Source organism: Staurois parvus, unplaced genomic scaffold, assembly GCF_062004578.1.
Source record: "Staurois parvus isolate SC_StPar_1 unplaced genomic scaffold, SC_StPar_1.0 ptg000018l, whole genome shotgun sequence".
Classification (NCBI taxonomy): Eukaryota; Metazoa; Chordata; class Amphibia; order Anura; family Ranidae; genus Staurois; species Staurois parvus.
The window spans coordinates 13,249,606-13,273,605 of record NW_028317814.1 but is presented as its reverse complement, the minus strand read 5'-3'; the positions used below and the strand labels follow the sequence as shown (position 1 = coordinate 13,273,605).

General features: G+C 40.1%; 1 long non-coding RNA gene across 1 annotated transcript; it reads left to right on the top strand.

Annotated features, from left to right (window-relative positions):
- Positions 1-272: 272 nt before the first annotated feature.
- On the top strand, positions 273-23,162 carry LOC149473095 (uncharacterized). Its single transcript, XR_016313776.1, has 3 exons — positions 273-342; positions 4,093-4,178; positions 21,740-23,162. It is a non-coding gene; the product is annotated as an uncharacterized LOC149473095 (long non-coding RNA).
- Positions 23,163-24,000: the final 838 nt, after the last annotated feature.

The window sequence follows — 24,000 nt, the reverse complement described above, 5'->3', positions numbered from 1 at the left end:
CTGTATATTATTGTTGGAGAATAAGGATATGGTTTAGTGTCACTTTATGGATAGTTGTGGGGGTTATAGTGATCCTGTTAATTGTTCATGCTGCTCGGCAGCAGCCCTACTTGCTTTATTTCATTCTCTTTGTTCAGTTGCTGGGTGTGAATATAGAAAGTCCCATGTAGCTTACACAAGGCCGAGGCATTTCTCCAGCCTCAAGCATCAGAGTGTGAACAAAAAAGCCTATGTGCTGTTTCTGGTATCATGTACTATACTCATATCCTGATCCTGTCCCAACTAGATGGAGAGTCCCTCTCTCAGGATTGTCCAGAAGGACCCCCAGCAAACACATCATCTGTAAGTACACTGGTCTTCCTTACCCCTCATAACTCCCCAGCATTCTTACTTTATTTTTCTTTGTCAATTGTGCTTAACCACTGCAATGCCGGACACTTTTACCCCCTTCCTGTCCAGGCCAATTTTCAGCTTTCAGCGTTGTCACACTTGCAATTGCACGGTCATGCAACACTACCTGTATGAATTTTTAGCATTTTTTGAGACAGAAAAAACTTTATTTTGGTGGTATTAATTCAGCACTGGGATTTTTATTTTTTTGCTATATATATTAAAAAGTACAAACATTTTGTTAAAAAGTTTTACTTATATAATTTTGCAAATACATAATCTTCCTTCATAAAATCAGTGGGGCGATGAAAGGGTTAACTGTGTGCTGTTTTACATACCGGGCTGTGTCTGTGCTGCACTGTAAGCACACTGCTTTGTATGGCTGTGCTATGCAGAGCCATGCACAGCAGTGTACAGGAGCTGACGAGATTGAACTGTATTGTTTACAGTCAGAGATACTTGGCAAACACCAGGAGTCGGCAAGTAATAACTGGCCAGGATAAGATCTGCTGATCGCTGGTGCAATGCTTTAGGCTCCAGGGATGAAATAGAATAAATGCACATTTTTTTACCAGCAAAAATAAAATGTGCAGTTATTATTTTTTTGCAAAATAGTGAACGTATCCTTTAAGCATTTGGAGTATCCTATTCCCCATATCCTTCTCCTGTTGCAGTTTTAGGCTCCATGCACACTAGCATCTCCTAGAAGCTGTTATTAGCGCTAAATAGTGTTCTCCTACGTGTTCATGCATACTACTTAAGGCTATTAGCATTAAAGGTGACTTCGATCAAGGCGAATAGGATCCAGTATCCTGATGTGAAAATATAGATAGATTGCCTACTCACCAGAAGCGCAATCTTAATGCGCATATCAAGATCTTATATAGCCGGGGGTCCTAGGTAGTAGCTGCCTGGTGATGTGATCCTCTGGCAGTCACTCAGTTCAATGATGTGTGATAAGGATACCGGTCTGGTCATAGGCACTTACTCCTCAGGTCTGCACAGATACCTGGAATACCGGGGCTGAGGTGTGGAAGCTCAGTGCTGGCCTCCAGGCTGTGCAGCTCCGGTGTCCCAGCAGTGGTGAGATCTTCGGCTCGTAGATTGACCATACAGATTTCAGCTGGCAAGTTCATCAGGATCACCCAAGTGCTCTTTAGTGCAATAGCTGCTCTTTGGAGTGCGCTCGCTAACTCACATACATAGCTACTAAAATGCTCCTAACAGCTTTTTTCTTGCTTTTTTCTACATGTACTGTAAATATGCTAATAAAATGCTACTAAAAACGCTTATCCCAGTGTTTTTTATCCAGCATTTTTTCCAGCGTTTTGTTTAACCACTTGAGCTCCTGAGGATTTACCCCCCTTAATGACCAGGCCTCTTTTTGCTACTCGGCGCTGCACTAATTCAACTGATAATTGCGCGGTCATGCAATGCTGCACCCAAACGAAATTTACGTCCTTTTTTTCACACAAATAGAGCTTTCTTTCGGTGTAATTTGATCATCTGTGTGCTTTTTATTTTTCACGCTATAAACAAAAAAAGGCCAAAAATTTTGAAGAAAAACAATATATTTTACTTTCAGCTATAAAAAATATATAGTAAACTCAAAGTTGGTTATAAATTTAGGCCAAAATGTATTCTGCTACATGTTTTTGGTAAAAAAAAATCCCAATAAGTGTATATTGATTGCTTTGTGTGGAAGTTATAGCGTCTATGGTATAAATACTGCAATTTACGCCATTTTTCTGCTATACAGCGCTGCGCTAGTTTAACGGACAATTGCGCGGTCATGCAATACGGTACATAAATTAAATTTACATCCTTTTTTTCCCCACAAATTGAGCTTTCTTTCGGTGGTATTTGATCGCCTGTGCGGTTTTTATTTTTTGTGCTATAAAAAAAAGGATGACAATTTTGAGGAAAAAATACCAATATTTTGGACTTTTTGCTATAAAACATGTCCAGTAAAAAAAAAATGCAAAAATCAAATTTAGTCATAAATTTCTGCCAAAATGCATTCTGCGACATGTCTTTGCTAAAAAAAATCCCAATACGTGTAAATTAATTGGTTTACGTGAAAGTTATAGCGTTTACAAATGGCGGGAAAGATACTGGGATTTTTAATTTTTATTTATACCAATAATGGCGCCGATCAGCGACTTTTGGCGGAAATCAGCGACATATGGCGGCGACCAGCGACTTATGGCAGGACTGCGGGACTGCGGCGGACATTTTGACACTGGGGGGGGGAACTGACTATGGGGTCACTGACATCCCTAGTGACACCAATACAGTGATCAGTGAAAAAAAACCACTGAAACTGTACTAATGTCACTGGGGAGGAAGGGGTTAACATTTTTAGAATTTGCTGTGTAAGGGGAGTGTTTTACTAGGGGGCGGGGGTGTGTATTGGATGGGGGAGGGAGGGGGAAGCTGATCCAGGGAGAGAAACTCTGCAGCTTCTCACAAGCTGTCAGAGAACTGACACAGACAGGGCTGTGTGTAAACAATGCAGCCCTGCTCTGTGTCAGCGATCACCGTCAATCGCGGGAAAACGGACGGTAAAAACCGGCCGTGACCCATCGGCTGACACCCGCTGCTGACACCCGCGGGACAGGTAGGGCGGGCGCACGCCTCATGCGTGCCCCCTACCTGTTTTGAAGGCAGCCGTTTTAAAACGTGCTTTTGCCTACGAGTGCCGCCCTGCTGCCGTTTATATGCGGTGGCTGGGCGGCAAGTGGTTAAAAAAAAAAAAAAGCTAGTTTCCATGGAGCCATGCAAGCAATAAAGCTTTAAAAAGACATCCCCTAAACTGTTCAATGAGCCAGAATGAATGGACTGTTGCTGTGTGACTGGCTGTCTCTGCACCCTTTGGGGGTAGCGCTACAGTGCATAGCATGTAAGTGTAAGTTATGTGTGTGCTATGTGTGCCGGATTTATTTTGTTTAATAATTTATGTTATATGTTTTTTCATAAATTTTTTTTGTAAGTATGTAGAAAAGATAATAGAAGGAGCGCTAAATGCAGTATATGATATTAAAATGATATATATTCAAATGAATTAAAAGCAGCTAGCACTCCGGTTATAGGTAACAGTCCCAGAGTCACAATTTCTAAAATATTAGTGCAGCGCTGCACTAATATTTTTGAAATTTTTTTTGTAAGGGCTCATTCACATTTAATGCACATAAAACACACTCTGCAGTGCATTGTGTTTTTGCGTGTTTTCGCAGATTTTTATGCCTGTTTATGCACATTTTCCTGTGTTTTTATGCAAGTTTATCTACATATAATCTTTTTAAAAGGCATGTTTCTTCTAACCTATTGTTGTGGGTGAGAGGTGCATTGCAGTGTGTTCTGGCACATTTACATGCGTTTCTGTGCATTGCAGTATGAAACTATTCAAATATGTGGCATAAAATTGCACAGCTCTGAAAAGCAGAGGAACACAGAATTCTGGTGTGAACATGACACATAGAAAACTATTGTTTTTCTATGTGTCATTGCACTTACCTGCATTTTTCTGCATGGAATGCAACCTGTCACAGGCTGAAATGCCGTTTTTGTATACATGTTCCTTATATGGAGAAGTCAGGGGTCTAAATGTATGTAATTATATAAAAACAAAGCAGATTTTGTGTGATTTAAACCCCCTTTGATAGTTTTTGACAAACAATAATTATTTCTCTAATATTGTAGGCTAACCCCCCAGCTGATGCAATAACTGACCACCAAGAGACCAACATGTTCAATATGTCTGCACCTCCTAATGCCCCGGCCAGCCTGTAAGTGACAATTTGTTCATAGCATCCAGTCTGAAGCGGTATTATGTGATGAGGGGGTAATACTCTTAGATTATTTGCTTATATCTGAACGGACTGAGATCTAGTCTTTGGTCAGACTGAATCCAACTTTAAAATCGTGCAACTACACTTGAATTTACACGATTTCAATGTCAGATGTCAGTCCGACTTCAGGTGCAACTTGTTAGACATCTTTGCGACTTAATGCGCAGATGTCTATGCAAGTCGCACCTGAGCTTGCAAAAAATAGTATATGAATAATTTTCAATACTGGTGTGACTTTGACGGAGTCGGAATCGCACTGATATGACCGCTACCATTGTGGACAATAGGGAACGACTTGTCATGAGATTTGAAACTATCAAATCGCATGACAAGTTGCAACAGTGTGACCGAGGAAACACATATTAAGGAATATTGACAAATTAACTTAAACCAAGAAAGTGGTTCACATCTTTGGGGGTATTAAAGTGAACCTGTGCTTTGTCCAGGCCCTGGATAGTCTTGGGAGGAATAACTAATTCTGTCAAGATTTTATTACTATCTATGACCCTCTTGGGGCAATTCCCACTTACTTCCTGTCCCTGTGAGAGCCTGTGACTGCAGGAAAAGAAATGAGAGGAATGGTTGTCACCACGACAGGAAGACACAGACAGTATTTATAAACTGACATAAATTGTTACCCTTCCACATTTTACTATAAAAAAAGTGTTTTGCTGCAGTCTCTGTTCCCACTAGAGAGATTTATTTTCACTTCCTGTCCTGAAAGGAAGTGATGAGAAATCTACTCAATCGACCCACAGACCATAGTAAATACCTCTGCAGGGCAAGCAAACTTCTGAGGCTTAATGACCATACTCTGCTCTGTCCTTGCTGCCTATACAAAGCAGAACTACACTGCATCTGAGCACCACAAACCAAAAATGACTTTGAAAAATACCACCCTAGAATTTCTGGCCGTGGCCATCTTGAGTAAGGACAAATGATTCATGTAGCATTTATTTCCTGGAATCCATCTGCCTTTAGCTCAGGCACATAGGCAGGAGGGTGTGCTTAGCTGATAAACCCCCTCCAAAGACTACTGGACTCCTGGGATATATAACATCATTTGCCTAGGCTTGGAGACCAGGAAGTAACTGAAGAAATGTAACAAAATGTTTAAAACAAGCAAATATGATTTACATTCCTACCTATTTACTAATGCTAGCAGCATCCGGATTACAAATAGTCAATGTTAATTGAGAGTGTGAAGTTCCGTTTTAAGATTATTCTCATGTATGTAATAATGACTAGAGAAGAAACCATATAGACATGTAAAACCCAGTCAGTGTGGATGGTTCACATTTATGCTGGCTATTCTCAGATATAAAATCCATGCAGTACCAAGACAAGGTCCTTTAACACTCAAGGCAAAGGTGCCAAAGTGCCCCCTCCTCACCCTTCCAATTTGACCAGTCATTGACACAGATTAGGCAATGATGTAATGTCTATGGAGCAACTGCAGATACCACTGGATGAGCTTGAGTGCTAAGGCTCACTGGAGGAAATAATGATTGAATGAGTTGGAAAACCTTATCCCATCACTCTTTTCTTCCTCATAGGTTGAAGCCATTGGCGTTTGTAACTTGCTTCCAGGGCCAAGCTTAGGTGTAGCAGAAAAGGCGGTTGCGTTAGGCACATCAGTAATAGAGGGGTGCAAAAATGGCAAGACCTGCAACTTATGCTGCTGAAGTAGTACACAGCTCATGAAGAGGATAAGAGCACACTTTGGCCTTTTTGCCTAAGGTGCTTGAAGACCTTGACTGGCACTGTATGCCCCCATAGTCCTAAACATGCTTAGGTAAGTGAACAGCAAGATGTCTGAAGCTGGTGCGTGTGTATGCCCTCTGATGCCTTAAAGTTGAAGTCCGGGCTAGCACTAAGCTTAAAAGAGAAGTATAGTCAAAGCTCTTTTGGCTGTACTTCTCCTATGAATCACAGGAGTGCCGTTCGTTCGGCACTCCTGTGAATATCTTGCAGGGAGCTTCCCACAGTTAGGCCACAGAGGGTGCTGGCTTCCCTTATTCTCAGTCACTCAGAACAGGTTCCTCAACATGTAGTGACTCAGAGGCCTAGGGTTACAAGGGGTCAGATGAGTCCACTGCCTTTCCTTCACCTGGGCCCGTGGTTAAGTCCTCAGATGAGTCAGTACAGTCTGTGCTACTGAATAAAATAGATGGGCCCCCCATGCTCTTAACATCAATGGAGTCAGGCTCTAGGTCTTGGGAAGCTGGAGACTCAAGTATGAGGGGCGGCGGGAACCAATCAGTTGGAGCTTCATGCACCGGGGGATGATATGTGTTGTCAAACGCCTCCTGGGGCAGTCACCACTCAGCACACAAAGTCTCAGCATGTTCTGATGCAGTCTCTTTTTGGGTCGGGGCCCTCAGAGACCAGGTAATAGAGTGGGGAAGGTGGGAAAAGCTGCCCCACCACCCTGTGATTGGGTGTGCTCCAACCCACTTGGGCTCCAGCTTTCTTCCTCTCGTGTGCTTGGTGTTCTTAACCAACCAACACATGTCCCCCAGTTGTAGTGGTAGCTCGCTCAGAACAGGGTCAGAAGACAATTTTTTGTGTTTATCTGCTTGGCCTTTTGCATTCGCTCCCAATGCTCCTGTACCCAAGAACTGGGTGTTCTTGGCGGGAGGTGCTTTGGAGTTCCCAATAGGAGGTCCACAAGCATTTGGCATATCGCCCAAACATCAGGAAGAAGGGTGTGTGCCCAGTGGACTGTGTTGTTATAGGCCCACACCATGGCTCCAACGTGTTGATGCCAGCAATCCCGGTATCTCAGTTCTAGAGTCTGTAGCATGCCCAGCAGGGTGCGGTTAAACCGCTCACTGGCCCCATTTCCTTGAGGGTGGTAGGGGGTGGTGTGGGACCTCCAAATACCACTGAGGTGGCACAGTTCCATCATGATCATGGATTCGAAGTTTGAACCTTGATCCAAAAGTATCCGCTACAGGCAACCATAGGGTTAAATGATGTGTGGCAGAAGAGCTTGGCCGTGCTGACAGCTGTATGGGCTTTTGTAGGCACCACCACTGCAAATTTAGTGATGCGGTTAATGAAGACCAGTGCATACTGATACCAGAAAGGTGCACTGGAAATTGTCAGAAAGTCCATGGTCACCAACTCAAAAGGCTCAGAGGTGGTGATAATCATAGGTGTTACCTTCTCAGGGGATGCTTTGTGGATGGTACAGCTTTTGCACTCCTGGCATGCTTTGAGTACCCAGTGTGGCAAATGGAGACAAAAGAAGTACCTCTGAACGAGTGACTCAGTTCGATCTGCCCCCAAATGGCCACCCATGGTGTAGAGTACTTGACAGATTTCCAAGACTGAGGGACCACAACTTGAGGGATACCCTGTTGTTCAGAAGGGATGCAGGCTTGATGGTAGAGTATATTGTCTCATAACTCCAGCCAATCCCATTATCTCACGATTGCCCTATTAACAGAGGACAACTTTTGGCACTCCCGAGAGGTAGGCTTGTACTTCTGTGAGTGGTTGTGCTGCACTTGTTTGAAATCTGGGTCCTTTAGTTGGATCAGTGCTCATTCCTCCTGCTCATAGAGCTCTGCTGTCTTGATCTGTGGGCCATGATCTCGTTCCTAAATGGTATACGAGGCAGGACAGGAGCGACCTCTGTCTTCCAGGTTAGAGTCCACATCCTCTCCTGGGCGCTCCACTGGAAAACGGGACAGGGCAAGCAGGACTGAGCTCCCTTGGCTTGTAAAGTATCTTGAGTTTAAACCTTGCCAAGCAGGCTGCCCATTTCTGCTCCAATGCCCCTAATTTTGCAGTTTCCAGGTAGGTCAGCAGGTTGTTGTCAGTAAAGACCCCAATGTCGGCCCCCATGATCAGGGAGTAGGCTCCTGCTGGCATATGCAATCAGCCTCTCTTGGCCATCCTGCAACTGGACCAGGACAGCACCTGGTCCCTGGAGTCTTCCGTGCATGTACACCTGGAAGGGCTGGGTGTAGTCTGAGTCGACCAGTAATGGGGCAGAAGTCAGTTTCTGCTAAAGTGTCTGTAATATTAATTTTTTAATATCCAAACTTTAATTCGGTCTTTAGTAGTTTTTGAAATATATGCTGGCAGAATATATCCCCTATTAATTGGATGTGAATGTGAGGTTTTGTATTTCAGTGGTCAGATGTGAATTATTTGTGTTTGAGTTAAGGGTAATCAGTAGAGGTTTAAAGTCATGTTTTCTTTTAAAATACTCATGTAATGTATACCATATTGTGAATTCTTTTAATGAGTCTGAGAGTTTAAATTGTAGTCATAAATCATGGATTTTGACAGTTGTATGTAATATAAGAACTTCAGAAACCTTTCTCATAGTCTGTATGTCAATCATGATAATGACTTGGTGGTTTGAATGGGAACATCTGTTTCTATTCAAACTAGGAGTGATTATGGGAGTGGTTTAGAAGCCCGTGAATTTGAAACAAAGCTTAATGGGAGGATCTAATTTCTCATGCATTTTAAGTATGCAGCTTTTCAAACAACGAGGCAGAAGCCTCTCAGATAGACTACACTTCACTTCATTCACTCACACACACAGAGACATTCTTTTCACACACTCTTACTCAAAGCACATGCTTGGACAAAGAACAAAAGAAATTGAATCTCACATGGTCATTTCTTAAACTAGGCCAAGAAAACTTCTATCTAAGCTATGCAAAGGAACTACATTATTTCCTAATATCCAAGGCAATTTATTCTTTATTTTTATTTCATTTTAAGCTACATATGTCTGAATTTACTGTTTTTTATTGACTTTGTATTTTTGGTGTGTGATCAAATAAAGTCACACTGCTCATACTGACCTGGTTTTCATAAGGATTTCTTCCCACAACCATCTACAAGAACCTAGAAATATTAATAGAGTTTTTTCATAACTCTGGAAATCTAACATTATTGGCGAGTGCCAGCCATTCGATTTTTCCACGTTTTTTCAATTTCTCCTCGCTTCTTCAGAGGGGATTGAGATGAACTATTTCTATTGATTAAGCTTCGGAAAGATTGCAGAACCTGGAACGGAAAACGTTGGTTGTGGAGATCTGAGGATTCAAGTGGTGACCAGAAAAGTCTCTAAGTCAGGACAAAAGAGGAAATTTACTACATTCGGTGAGTAGAAAAATGGAATTTATTGATTCATTAGCTAATGAAAGTAAATTGGAATTTCAAGGTTTAGCTAGCCATGCTTCTGATACTGGTTTATGGAAAGCTATGTATGATCAATGTATGCAGGCTAATGTTGATATTGATAGCTCTAGATTTACGTTTAATAAGATGAAAAGAAAATTGCGTAACATTGTGAAGCTAGTTAGAGTTTTCAATTCTATGGTGTTTGAATTGCCAGAGAAAAATGTGGTTTGTGTTGTTAAGACAGATAGCAAAAATGTCTTACAGAGTACAGACATGCAGGATACTGTTGAATCCAATTGTGCAAACTGTGAAACTTTTTGTACCTATATTGAACATCTTGAGCAAGAAATTGAATCTCAAAATGTTGCAATATTAAAAAATAAGCAAATAGCTGTGGTGTCGAAGAAAAAACAATCAGAAACGGCCCAAGCCTCATTTATCCCGGACTCACCCAGGGGTGATGAGGAAGGCAGTGAGACTACTGTTCAGAGACAGAAATTACTTGCTAGAGCATCTAAGTTGAAGTTACAGATTCAGGATCAGTTAATGAAAATATTGAAGGATATACCAGCATATAACATGAGAGAAAATTCTTTCCATAATTCCGATGTTTTTGAGAATTTTTGTGATAGGTTTCAATTAACTGATGAGCAAAGAAATCGCATTTTTGGGTTGTGGATCCCCAGTTTTATGGCTCGTAGGTTAGTCAAGACTCCTTTCATGAATGAGGATGATATAGAAATTCATAGCAATGCTACTGATAGACTACGACAGTTATTACTGTTCACAACAGGAGAGGAGACACCTAGTTTGGAAATTTTAGACTCCTTAAGAGCTACTATTAATGATGACCCTTATGATTTTAGGATTAGATTTTCTAAGGCATACAGGATGATTTTTAATTTACAAGATGAGACCCCTGCTATGGTCAAGGATTTTGTAAAAAAATTTAAGTACCTTGATCCAGCATCTTTATTGATTGCTAATGAAAAGGATAATTTGGATGACGCTGCCTATATTATTGACAAAATTAGGAGACAATTAAAGCTAAATAATGTAAGACCAAGAATTGCTTTAATTGAGAATAATTATCCTAAGACTGACAGTCAGGATAAATTCAAGACAGGAAATGCTGCCCCCCGCAGGAATGACAGAGTAAGACAAGGGAATCAAAGACCACTCACTTGTTACTATTGTGCAAAACCAGGGCATTTGAAATGGCAGTGTAGGAAGTTTTTGAAAGACATTCAGATGAGAAATTTGGGTAAAGAAAATGGACTTATTTCTCCTGAACCGTCAGCTCCAATTCGTTCACAGGAAGTTAAGTCATCTTCACCCTACGCTCCTCTGATCAGAGAGATTAGTGAAATGTCAATTAGTAATGGAGGAAATGTGAACAACTCACATTCATCCAATACTTCAAGACAGCCATTATTACCTTCACCATGACTAGCAAAAGAAAAGGAAGTTGAACTCCATTGTCTGGAATATGTAGCTCCAATTTTCTTGGACAAGTGTGGCCGCCCTTATGTAAAAGCTAAAATTAATGGACAGAAATCTTCAATTCTTTTGGATAGTGGAGCCCAAATAAGTGTTTTAGGCATGAAAATAGCAATTCCATCTAATGCAACAGTATGCACAGTTGTAGGTTTCAATGGAAAAGGTGATGTTCAAGCTAAAAAATGTAAAAATGTGTCTTTTGAAATACCAGGATGTTCGCAAATGGAGATAGACTTTTGGTATTGTCAAGGATCAGAGAACATTATTGGTGCTGATGTTTTGTCTCAAAGAGGGTGGATACTTGATTTAGCCAATGGCATTGTTTGGCAAGGCTCTGCTAATCGTAAGCCTATGGTAATTGACCCAGCAGATTATTGTGAAGTCGGTAGCATCTGTTTGACAGAAGCAATTGATGCTGACTATAAATGGCCAGATACTGGAGATAATTTGGAATTGAAACAATTAGTACAACTACACAAAAAACTGTGGAGTCAAGGTAAAAATGAAGCTGGATTGTTCAAAAATATTGAAGTTAATATTCAAGGCAAAGACCATCCCCCATTAAAACAATACAAGTTGCCGCCAGAATCTGATGAACCTGTATCAGTAATCATACAAGAATTTTTGGAACAGGGTATCATCAGGAAAGCTAATTCAGTTACTAATAATCCTTTGTGGGTAGTGGCAAAGCGTGATGATCCTAGTGCATATAGATTATTGATAGATCTAAGAATGCTAAACAAATACACTCCAAGTTGTACACCCATTGTGGCAGAAACTCCAGACATCATGTCACAAATAAATGCCAATGCGAGAGTGTTCTCTGTACTTGACATTGCAAATGGATTTTTTAGTATTAAATTGGCTGAGAGTTGCCAATACAAGTTTTCATTTGTCCACAGAAATGTGCAATATTGTCTCAAACGACTTCCAAAAGGATATCATTCTGCTAAGTATATATTACATCAGGCATTAGCAAATGTTTTGTCTAAATTTTCTAGACCTGATTGTTTAATACAATATGTGGATAATATCTTGCTTATGACGAATTCTGACACAGAACACAGGACTCTCTTAGCAGAATTGTTTACACTTCTGCAAGATGAAGGTCTCAAGCTGAATACACGCAAAGTTCAGCTCATGAAAAATGAAGTAAAATTTCTTGGAGTTTTGATTGGTCCAGGAAAGAGACAGCCTTTACAGGAAAGAATTGAGTCTATTGCGTCACTTCCTGTACCAACAACGTTCAAAGCACTGAGACAGTTTTTGGGTTTGGTAAATTTCTCTAGAGATTTTATCGAATCATTTGCAGAAAAAGCCAAACCATTGTATGATTTGTTGAAGTACAATGAGGAAAATGTATTTGGTCCCTGGACAGAAATACAGCAAAAAGCTTTTGAGATGTTGAAAAATGATTTGCAAACAGCTCCAGCTTTGGCTACTGTTGATAAGCAAGCACCATTTGCTTTGCAAGTGCATGCTTCAGAAACTGCAATCTCAGCTGTCTTGATTCAGAAACAGGGAGGAGTCTGGAGAAGTCTTGGATACTTCTCACGTCTGCTTACTCCAGTAGAGAAAGGTTTTGATGATTGTGTCAGACAACTTGTGGGAGTACATTATGCAGTAAAAGCAACAGAGCATATTGTAGGATTCAACAAAATTATTCTACAAACTCCACATAGCACTTTGAAGTTTCTTTTTGAGAAAAATGTTCCGGGAGTTTCCAACCAAAGATTTTCTCAATGGTTGTTGGCTCTATCACCTAAGCAAATACAGGTTGAACATAATGCCAAGTATGTTCTACCTCAGTTGATGGAATACAACGGGTTAGAACATGAATGTCTATGTGAAGTCCAAGAAACTTCCTCTCCTCTTTTCCGTAGAGAGGCAGAGAAAATTGATGAACCTGTATTTGTTGATGGTTCTAGATACTGTATGTCAGGTAATTATTACAGTGGATATTCAATTTGGTATCTAGAGCGTAATTATTCCATACAGCACAAATTGCTAGGACATTTTTCAGCTCAAAGGGCAGAACTTGAAGCAGTAAAAACTGTGTTGACATTAGACAAGGAAGAGAACAGAAGTCCATTAGTGATTTACAGTGACAGTTCATATGTTGTACGTTCCCTGACAGATTATTTACCAATTTGGAAACGTAGAGGTTTTGTAGATGCATCTAACAAAGTCCTAGTGCACAAAGAGACACTTGAATCAATTTTTAAGCTAGCAGAGGAAAATCCTATTGCCTATGCAATTGTAAAAATTCCATCTCATAGGAAGGACAATGATGAGATGAGTGTAGGCAATAGAACAGCTGATCTCTTAGCCAAGGAAGCAGCTTTACACGGAGTACCAGTGATGCAGTCTGAACCAGTCTCAGTTAATGTTGTTAGGAAGACAGACACACAGATTCCCTCCTTTGCAGAAGAACAGAAAAGGGATCCATCTCTTTCTGCTTCTCAGGTTGATCCAAAATTTCCCTTTATATGTGAATATGGAATTTTGTATCATGACTTAAACGGGTTTCTGCGTCCTGTTATACCGCAGCATCTACAGGTAGAATTTACAAAGTACAATCACGAAAGCCTAGGTCACATAGGTAAACAAAGATTGCTTGAAATACTCAAGGAAAAATTTTACTGGGACAAAATGGAAGAAACAGTAGACAGTGTAGTGCAATCTTGTCTAATCTGTGCTCAAGTGAATCCTCGACCAAAGGGTCAAAAACCTCCATTACAAAGAACTCCTCCAGCAGATGGACCATGGTCCACATTACAACTAGACTATATAGGACCGTTACCTACAGGTAAACATGGGTACAGGTATGCTTTAGTTGTAGTTGATGTTTTCTCGAAATGGATTGAAATCTTGCCTGTTCGCAAAGATGATGCATTAACAACTGCTAAAATGCTAATTAATCATGTTTTTCCAGTCTGGGGTATACCAACAAACCTCAGTAGTGACAGAGGAACCCACTTCACAGGTAAAATAATGCAGGCAATGTGTAAAATCTTGGGTATACAACAGAGATTTCATGTGCCCTATCATCCACAATCTGCAGGTATTGTGGAAAGAATGAATAGGACTGTCAAATCAAGGATTGCAAAAATGTTATTAGACAGAGGAAATACTTGGGTTGATGCTGTACCATTGGTTCTGATGAGTGTCAGAAGTACAACATCTTCTGCAACACAGTATTCTCCTTTTGAGTTAATGACAGGAAGGAAAATGCGTATTGTTTTTCCCCATGAACCGTTCTTGTCAACGCCGCAAAAAGAGGCAATAGAAAAAACAAAGTGGTTACAGATGTTGCAAGACAATCTGAACACTATTGTACCACATGCAGCTACTCGCATGCAAAAAATGGTTCCTCCACATTCTTCTAAGTTCGAAAAAGGAGGACAAGTAATGGTAAAAACTTTCAGAAAAACTGGACCATGGCAAAGCAACTGGGAAGGTCCATTTGATATTTTGGATGTTCAAGGAGTAATGGTACAAGTGCAAAGACCTCTTAATTCAGTAAAAAATGCGCGCAGACAACAAACAATGTGGGTGCACAGTGACCAATGCAAATTGTTTATACCGAGATAATGATACTGCATTTCTTTTGCAGACATGGATTTCAATAATCCGGAAGAAACAAAGCATCGCAGATTCCAAAGAAAAATAAACATTACAACAAAAGAACATAAGGAAAATCAAAGCAGTAGAAAGAAAAGACTTATTACAGGATCGATTTTTTTCTTAGTGACAATGACAATATTAGTAATCTACAACATAAACTTTTCCAGCAATGCAGAAGTTAACAAGACTGAAGCCCTACATAAGAAAGACACTAAACTTATTAGGAACAAAAGATTTTTTCCTAAAGACAGTAACATTAATACAGCTGAAGACTTGCTAGGATATATGTGCATAGGTTATGGTAGAACTTGTTGTTCGGAATTGTATTTCGTTCATAATAATGATATTGAAGTTAGAGCTAAAATAGAGTCTAAATCAAAATTTGTTAAAATGCAAGGATCTTATAGGATCAATAACGAAACTAGTAACTTTGAATGTAATTTATCCGATATGGGATACTGGTTAATAGTTTTAAAGGGAAATGAACCTACTATTTGGTCAGGAGATATTTCCATAGACATGTTAAATACTGGAAATATAGGAAGTTCTAAAAAAGATATTTGGTATCAATTACAAAGTTATTCACACTTTCTTGATCCTGAACATTTGAATATAAATGGTAATGAAAAAGAGGACATAGTGAAAATATGGGATTTCCAAGTGACAAGAGCTTTGGTTCAAACTAAAGTCAAAGTAATTGTTACTGTGGTAGATTTGATAGTCCCAGAGATAAAAATATCTCCTCAATCATTAAGACTTGTAGAAGGAAAGGATAATCTGAATTTGATGTGTAATATACAAATACACCTACCTCAAAATTCATTATTAACTTGGAAAAGGAATGGTGAATTTTTGGGAAGTTTTCTTCATGATAAAACTGATGTTATCCATAAAAGTATTTTTGGTAATTTGAACTGGGATAATGATAACTTTGTGTATCATCAAAACACTATATCAATTAATGATACAGGTATATATGAATGCTGCATATCAATAGAAAATTATCCGAAGAAATGTGTAAATACAAATGTAATTGTACTATCCCCTAAAAGAACACAGTGTATGGATAAGAAATTTATTCCAGCCAGTCCCTTCCAAATTAACCATTTCCAGACCAGACGTCTGTTGAGAGAAGGAAAGTTTGTTATTATAGTGTGGAACTTTAACATTTCAGAATGGAAAATCTCAACAAGGTTTCCACAATGTAAAGAACATCTGGTTAACATGGAATTAGGTATTGAAAGATGGTTTGGTACTGATATTAGGAATCCTCACAGGAATAAACGTGGTATAGTTGAAGGTATTTTAGGAGGAATAGGTTCTATTGGTAGTATTACAAATAGCATGGACATTAGTACACTAAAGTCTGATCTCGAGACAGCCGGTTTAGTGGGAAGCAATAGTATTAAAGTACAAAGAAACTTGAATCAAATATTGGAAAATATGGTGATTAAAACAGCCAATATTATGGGTCCATCTATATTACACTTAGAGAATATTACTCTTAATTTAATGTCAAGTGAACAGCATTCCCATATAGCCAGAGCATGTTTAGAAATTCAGATGGAATATTCCACAAATTTTAAAATAATAGCTCAAGCTTTTCAAAGTGGAATAACTCCTATAGGTATTGTACAAAATTTACCAAGAGAGTATGTATATGCCATAAACCATACTGATCTGTGGGTAAATAAGTGGATTGGATGTTATCAGAACATATGTTATAGTTCTTCAATGATTCCTGTAGCAGGAAAAGAACAAATGTTGGTTCCAATCACTGTCTTGGGATTACCAGTTAGCAACACACAGTTACTATATTATCATCTGCAATATACAGATTTTGCATTTACTGATAATAATTTTGAGTTAGAACAATTAGATCTGTCTTCATGTTTACAATTTCAGTCTAAAGTGATTTGTCTACCTAATCAAGACAAAGGTATATTTCATTCTTGTTACCATAACCATACTCTATGTTCAGCAAGGATAGAAAAGGTTAAAACCACTTCTGAGTTAATCTCAATTGTAGATAAAAAGAAAGTTTGTTTTCAAGTTATGTCTGACTCAGAAGGGGTTCAATCCTTCTTCTCTTCTTGTACACATACAGAAAATTTAAGTCGAGGTTTGTTCTGTATAGAAGGAGATATTTCAGCAATAAGTGTTAATGGGATGAGAATGAATTTAACAAACATGCTTATGAAAAATATAAGTGCTCTTCCCATACAGTACAATATATCTCAAGTGGATGAATTCCCATGGAGAGATTGGGCAAATGTTATTCAAAAAGATGAAGGTTTACTGATAGCATTATCAGATGAACTTCAAAAAGCAGAAATATTATTTAAACATGAACAAGGGAGTTTAAAAGATATAGAACATGAATGGTCTGAATTTTCAGGTCATTCTTGGTGGTCAAAATTTAAACGTACTGTATCAATGTTGGGAAAAACTTCAATTGCATCTGCAGCAGGAAATATTTTATTACATCCTGTAATAATTATTTTTATTATTATCATATTATGTATTATATTTCAATTATGTTTGATGTGTAAAATGAACAGTTTCTATAAGCGAATTAGAAGTGAAATTAGGAAAGGAGATAATCTATTACAAGATATACTTCAGAGGAAATTACTTTCTGGTTATGCTGACTCAGTTACAAATAATGATACATTTGAGATTACTAAATCAAAACCTGAGTGTTTGTGATATAAATGATGTGTGTTTGTTATAAATTAATATGAATTTCATATTTCAGAGGGGAATGTAATATTAATTTTTTAATATCCAAACTTTAATTCGGTCTTTAGTAGTTTTTGAAATATATGCTGGCAGAATATATCCCCTATTAATTGGATGTGAATGTGAGGTTTTGTATTTCAGTGGTCAGATGTGAATTATTTGTGTTTGAGTTAAGGGTAATCAGTAGAGGTTTAAAGTCATGTTTTCTTTTAAAATACTCATGTAATGTATACCATATTGTGAATTCTTTTAATGAGTCTGAGAGTTTAAATTGTAGTCATAAATCATGGATTTTGACAGTTGTATGTAATATAAGAACTTCAGAAACCTTTCTCATAGTCTGTATGTCAATCATGATAATGACTTGGTGGTTTGAATGGGAACATCTGTTTCTATTCAAACTAGGAGTGATTATGGGAGTGGTTTAGAAGCCCGCGAATTTGAAACAAAGCTTAATGGGAGGATCTAATTTCTCATGCATTTTAAGTATGCAGCTTTTCAAACAACGAGGCAGAAGCCTCTCAGATAGACTACACTTCACTTCATTCACTCACACACACAGAGACATTCTTTTCACACACTCTTACTCAAAGCACATGCTTGGACAAAGAACAAAAGAAATTGAATCTCACATGGTCATTTCTTAAACTAGGCCAAGAAAACTTCTATCTAAGCTATGCAAAGGAACTACATTATTTCCTAATATCCAAGGCAATTTATTCTTTATTTTTATTTCATTTTAAGCTACATATGTCTGAATTTACTGTTTTTTATTGACTTTGTATTTTTGGTGTGTGATCAAATAAAGTCACACTGCTCATACTGACCTGGTTTTCATAAGGATTTCTTCCCACAACCATCTACAAGAACCTAGAAATATTAATAGAGTTTTTTCATAACTCTGGAAATCTAACAGTGTCTCAAAAGCCTGCTGTTGGGATTCGTACCATTGGGCTTGGATGGAAGGGGAGGGTCCACCCTTCCTCTAGGTCAGTGGTTCTTAACCTTGTTGGAGGTACTGAACCCCACCAGTTTCATATGCGCATTCACCGAACCCTTCTTAATTGGAAAAATAAAATATGATTTTTAAAATTCAAAACATAGGTATATATTTATACATAGGTGCACAAAATGAACAAAACCGTTAAGAACAAAGAACAAAACCATTAAAACATGATTTTCACACAAAAACAAAACCATAATAATGAATATTTACTGCACGAATCATATGAGTCGGGTGTGGGTCTTCACCTCTGCCGAACCCGCAAGACTGACTCACTGAACCCCTGGGGTTCGATCGAACCCAGGTTAAGAACCACTGCTCTAGGTACTGAGTAAGTAGGGCAGCTATCTGGGTAAACTTCAGGATATAACGCTGGTAATATCCTACCAGACCCAAGAAGGAGCGTAACTCCCTGATGGTTTTGTGGGTGCCAATCTTGGACAGCTTGTACTTTGCCTGGATATGGGGTCACGCCTCTGGCTTTGACAACATATTCCAAGTACTGTATCTTTTGCCTCACAAGGTGGCCCTTGCTGGAATTGAGGTTTAGTCCATATTGAGCCAAACAGGAGAACACTTGGTCCAGATGTTTCACATGTTTTATTAAACGTCTTGGAGAAGATGATAATGTCATCAAGGTAAACCAGCAGTCTCAAAATTGAAATCCCCAAGACATCTCTCCATTAGGTGCTGGGAGTGTTGCTGAGGCTGAAGGGCATGCAATTAAACTCGAACTATCCCAGGGGTGTAATAAAGGCGTTTTTTTTTTCCTTGTCTTGGTCTCATAAAGGGACTTGCCAGTAGCCACTGGATAGGTCCAAGATGGAGAAGAACTTGGCTTGTCCAAGTACCGTCAGGGATTCCTCAACTCAAGGAAGGGGGTTGGCGTCCCTGTGGCTGCATGCGTTCAGTTTGCGATAGTCCATCCAGAACCGCAAACTGTTGTCTTTCTTGAGCACCAGTGCAATGGAAGCAGCCCAATGGCTGCAAATTTCCTGGATCACTCCACCTTGTATCATATTGCAAAGTAGCTCCTTGGTACAACTCTAGGGGAATATCACAGTGCAACTCCAGAATGGGCAGTGTGTCCCCGTCAGGAGCGCTCCTGCTCCATCTCAGCTGCTAGTTTCATTCCAGCATCCTGGTTTTGGATATAATACATTCTCCCTGTCTGTCCACTTGCAAGGTGATTGATGTGGCCAGTCTCTGGCTGGAGACTAAACCTGATTTAAGCCAGCCAAGTCTGCAGTCTCATGCTTGTGATATTTCATTTGTAACACATGCTCCAAGCTCCCTGTTTGTATGCCCTGCTTGCTAGCCTGAATTTCGTCATTGACGTCCTTGAATCTGACATTGACTACTCTCTGGGCTCTGCCTGCATTTTGACTACTGATTTGAACCTGACTAATGCAGCCAGCACGAGTGTACCTGACTGTTGCCACACCAGTCCCAGTGTCACCAGATTGGTGCAGTATGCAACAGTGCAGGGGTAGAAGCCTGTCCAATGGGGTTTAGCACGGCAGATGGAGACCAGCCATCCACTCCTGTCATCCTTTCTCCGGCCATGAGTGCAGAGTCCTCTGTGGATGCCTCCCATGCATAGGTTCCTGTAACTGCAAGCTCCATGGTGGACACAATGGAAGAAATCATGGCTGCTGAGCCTACTTTGTGCCTCACTTCGGTAGATGCAGCATTGGTCTAATACTGCATCTTTCTCACACTGGGTCAAGGACCGAGAACTGAGTGATCAAACACCACTGAACGCTGAGTTCTCGGTCTTCAGCCTGCAGAGAGACAAGAACAGTGTTCTTAACCCCAACACCAGTCTCAGTATTACCAGACTAGTGGAAGGCAGTAACCATGTTCCTGATCACCACCACATCAGTCTCAGCATTAAAGATGAGTGTAGGCCAGCAGCAGTGTTCCTGATCACCGTCCCACCAGTCCTAGTGTCTCCAGACTGGTACAGGCTGCAACAGTGCTCATGTTAGATGCCACGCTCCTGATCCAGCTGCCATGAGAGATCGACGCGTGGAGAACCTGGTGGCGTATGCTAGGAAGGTTGAGGGTGACATGTTTGAGTCTGCCAATAGCCGGGTATGTATTGTACTACAGTGTCTTACAGAATTTTGTTGATTAGAATGATAAGAGAGATATGAAGATGGCTTCAATTACTGACCTTCTTCTGAAAGTACTAGTAGTCTGGATACTGTGTTATACTATATTTACATTTATTAATACAATTTTGTATCTAAAGGTTTTTTTCTGCATGCAAGACTTCATTTGATGAAGCAGGATTGTGACTTGCTCCCTGTTTAAAGTCCAACTCTAGATTGTAAATGCATCCCCTCCCTCAACCCCTTCACCCCAGCATTATCATCACTTGTAGTGCAGGGTGCAAAAGCTTAGCAGTGGGTTAAACGTGTAACTGGAATTTGGCTTTATACAGTATGTGATTTTGCACTTCCATCATAGGGAGGCCGGCGGATCACTTCTGCTGTTAACACTCACAGCAGATGCCGATCTGCGAGTGCCGGTGAACAGACATCTGCTGGCGCCTGCCAATCGTTGGGCAGGACACAGAACAGAGCTCTGCCTAGGGACGGGGGTGAAGAATCATGTGTCCCTGCAATCATGTATCCTTCACTTCCCCTTGCAAAAGCACTACCTAGTGTACACCAAGCGCATAGCTAGGCACACAGTTAAACCTTTTATCATCCAAGATGTTTAACCCCTTCCCAGCCAATGTCATTAGTACAGTGACAGTGCATATTTATAGCACTGATCACTGTATTGGTGTCACTGGTTCCCACAAAGTGTCAGCTAGTGTCAGTTAATATAAAAATGTCCGCCGCAATATCGCAGTCCCGCTATAAGTAGTTGATCGCCCCATTGCTAATATTAAAAAAAATGTTTTTAAAATTCCAGTATATGTACCATAGTTTGTAGACGCTATAACTTCAAAATATGCTTATTGGGATCTTTTACCAAAAATATGTAGCAGAATTCTGGCCTAAATTTATAAAGACATTTGATTTTTTAAATTTTGTTTTGGATTGGTTTTATAGCAGAAAATAAAGTATATATATATATATATATATATATATATATATATTTTTTTTTTAAATTCAGTCTTTTTTTGTTTATAACTCAAAAAATTAATGCAGAGGTAATCAAATACCACCACAGACCTCTCTACTTGTGAGGAAAAAATTATGTAAATTTCATTTATTTACAGCGTTGCATGATTGCGCAATTGTCAGTTCAAGTAACGCAACGCCGTATCGCAAAAAAGGCCTGTTCAGGAAAGTGGGTAAACCTTCTGGAGGTCAAGTGGTTAAAGCAATCCTGTGTTCTGCCCATGCAGAGAGTTTTTAAGGGACCATGGATTTTAAAGATAATGATTGTGTAATAGTGGAATTTAGTTATTTTCTGTTTGTCTGTTTACCTTTGTCTATTTCATTTCATCCAGGATGAGTACTACCATTTGATTGCAGAGAAAACTTACAAAATCCGAAAGGAACTAGAGAAGAAGCGAAGGTTACGCCAAGAGAATGTTATGAAGAATCAGACCTTATAAATACACTATGTGGCCAGAAGCGTGTGAACACCCAGCCATTCCCCCTGAAGGGGAAACCTATACTCATGGCTTTTAATAAAATTTTGACTGCTGAAGCCAGATTGGAAAGTAGATGTATTTATTATACAAGCATGCAGAGCTAGCTGCATGCAGGGAGAGAACCACAATACATAGTATCAGGGGCGGACTGACAACTCATGGGGCCCCGGGCAATATGGGATCATGGGGCCCCTATGTCCTTGCCCAAACTCAAAAAAGCCTATGAAAAAGGTACCATGGGCATCTCATGGGGCCCCCTATTGACCCCGGGCCTCGGCCAGTGCCCGAGTTTCCAAATGGTCAGTCAGCCCCTGCATAGTATTGGATTCTAAAGAGAACTCTGTCTAACTAATGATCTCTAATACAATTTATATGTCCTAAACTGGATGGGACTTAGCTATCTCACTTTCTCTGATGTTCCATCTGTGTAGTAGTTGTTGACTACTTATATTTATTTGCATACAATACCATTGACCAGAATTTTACGGAAGAGCAGCACTATTTAGGAGATAAAGAACATTTTTTACCTTAATGCATTCTCTGCATCAAGCTAAAAAATGTTCAAGTGGAAGTATCGCCCCCTTTATACTTACCTGAGTCCTATCTCAATCCAGCAGAGATTGGGGGTGGGGTGAGCTGCACTGTTTGTTTCTATAGACACACACAGTCTGGCACAGAAGCAAGCCCACAGTTGTGCCCCAATGAGAAGCAGCTTCCTGAGCGGTGCACAGAGAAGAGGAGGAGCCTACAGCCCTGGCAGGGGGCCCAGAAGAGGAACTTTGGGGCCTCTCTGTGCAATACCATTGCACAGGGCATATAAGTATAACGTATGTAGGCAGGTTGAAATTAGCCAGATAGGTCCAGCTCCAGATGGGAGGGTAGGGGTTAATGCCTTCCAGGTTCTTTGGCTTTTTTTGGCGGGATCTTTGGGTCAAACCCACTGCACATGTGATATAAAAGGGGACGGTGGGCCGAGTCCAAAGTTTTGGAGTGATTGCCTGGTCTTTCCCATTTTCCCAGTTCCCAGAGGAGAGCTACACCTGAAAAGAGTACAAATATGTCATAGTCTGCCATCAAGATATAAAGTTGTCAAAACTTTATTGTCAAAGACTCCAGTGCTGGAGAATGCCTCAGAAGGACTCTGTGTAGCCTGGTTAGAAGTAGGGACTAGGGACTTAATATGTTGACTGTTTTATTGACGCTCTACTGGATTGTTATGTCTGCTTGGATTCTATTGTAATGTTGCACTTTAATACAAGTAAAGCATTAAACTTTGCCTCCTGTCTGGTCTGAAGTCCTTGAAAAGGGTGCATTGCATGTAACTGGCACTATCACACACTCTACAGCTTGCATCACATGGGGTATGACGAGTCAGCACGTTAAGAGTCATTCTAGTGGAAGTTATACATGTGGTTGCCATGAGCAATGAAGGTACAGTCAGCAAGCAGCCTGTCAAAATGTGTACCTGTTATAGGTAGAATTGCCTCTAGCCACCAGGGAGATGTTGTTGACACTCCTGACGCCTCATTCCGTCTCCCTTAGCTAGAACGGAACTTCAGTGCAGAGGACCCATCCTGTAAAGAGGTACGGAAGTTCAAGACTTAAAGCCAAGTTCACTTTTGAGCCTGCGCACGATGGTGTTCCATGCTGCTACTGGGACCGGTAGTCCGACATGTTCGACATGTCCTGTCTAATTGCAAGTTACGGTAGAAGGATGTACATTTACACGGGGACTTTACTGGAGAACAGTGCAAGTGTACATGGTGTACATTCATCTCTAGTAGTAGGGGCCTGACCTAAGACCGAGTATTTCTTGGCAGCCAGCTTAGCCTTGTCCCAAGGCATTGGTGAAAGCTGCACAAAGGTACCCCTTTTGTGTGAAGTAGGGGAGACCCTGTACAAGGTGCCTAGTGTAGCCCAGAAGAACCCACCCTTGCTTGGCACTCAGTGGGGAGGGAATACATGAAGGATGTGACAAAGAATCACCACTTTGCCCTTTACATGTACTGTATGTTATGTAATAAAAAACCTGAACCTTTACAAACAGTTTTAACCTCCCTGGCGGTATGATTATTTCAGATTTTTGGTGCTGAAAGCGGTACCATTTTTTTGCA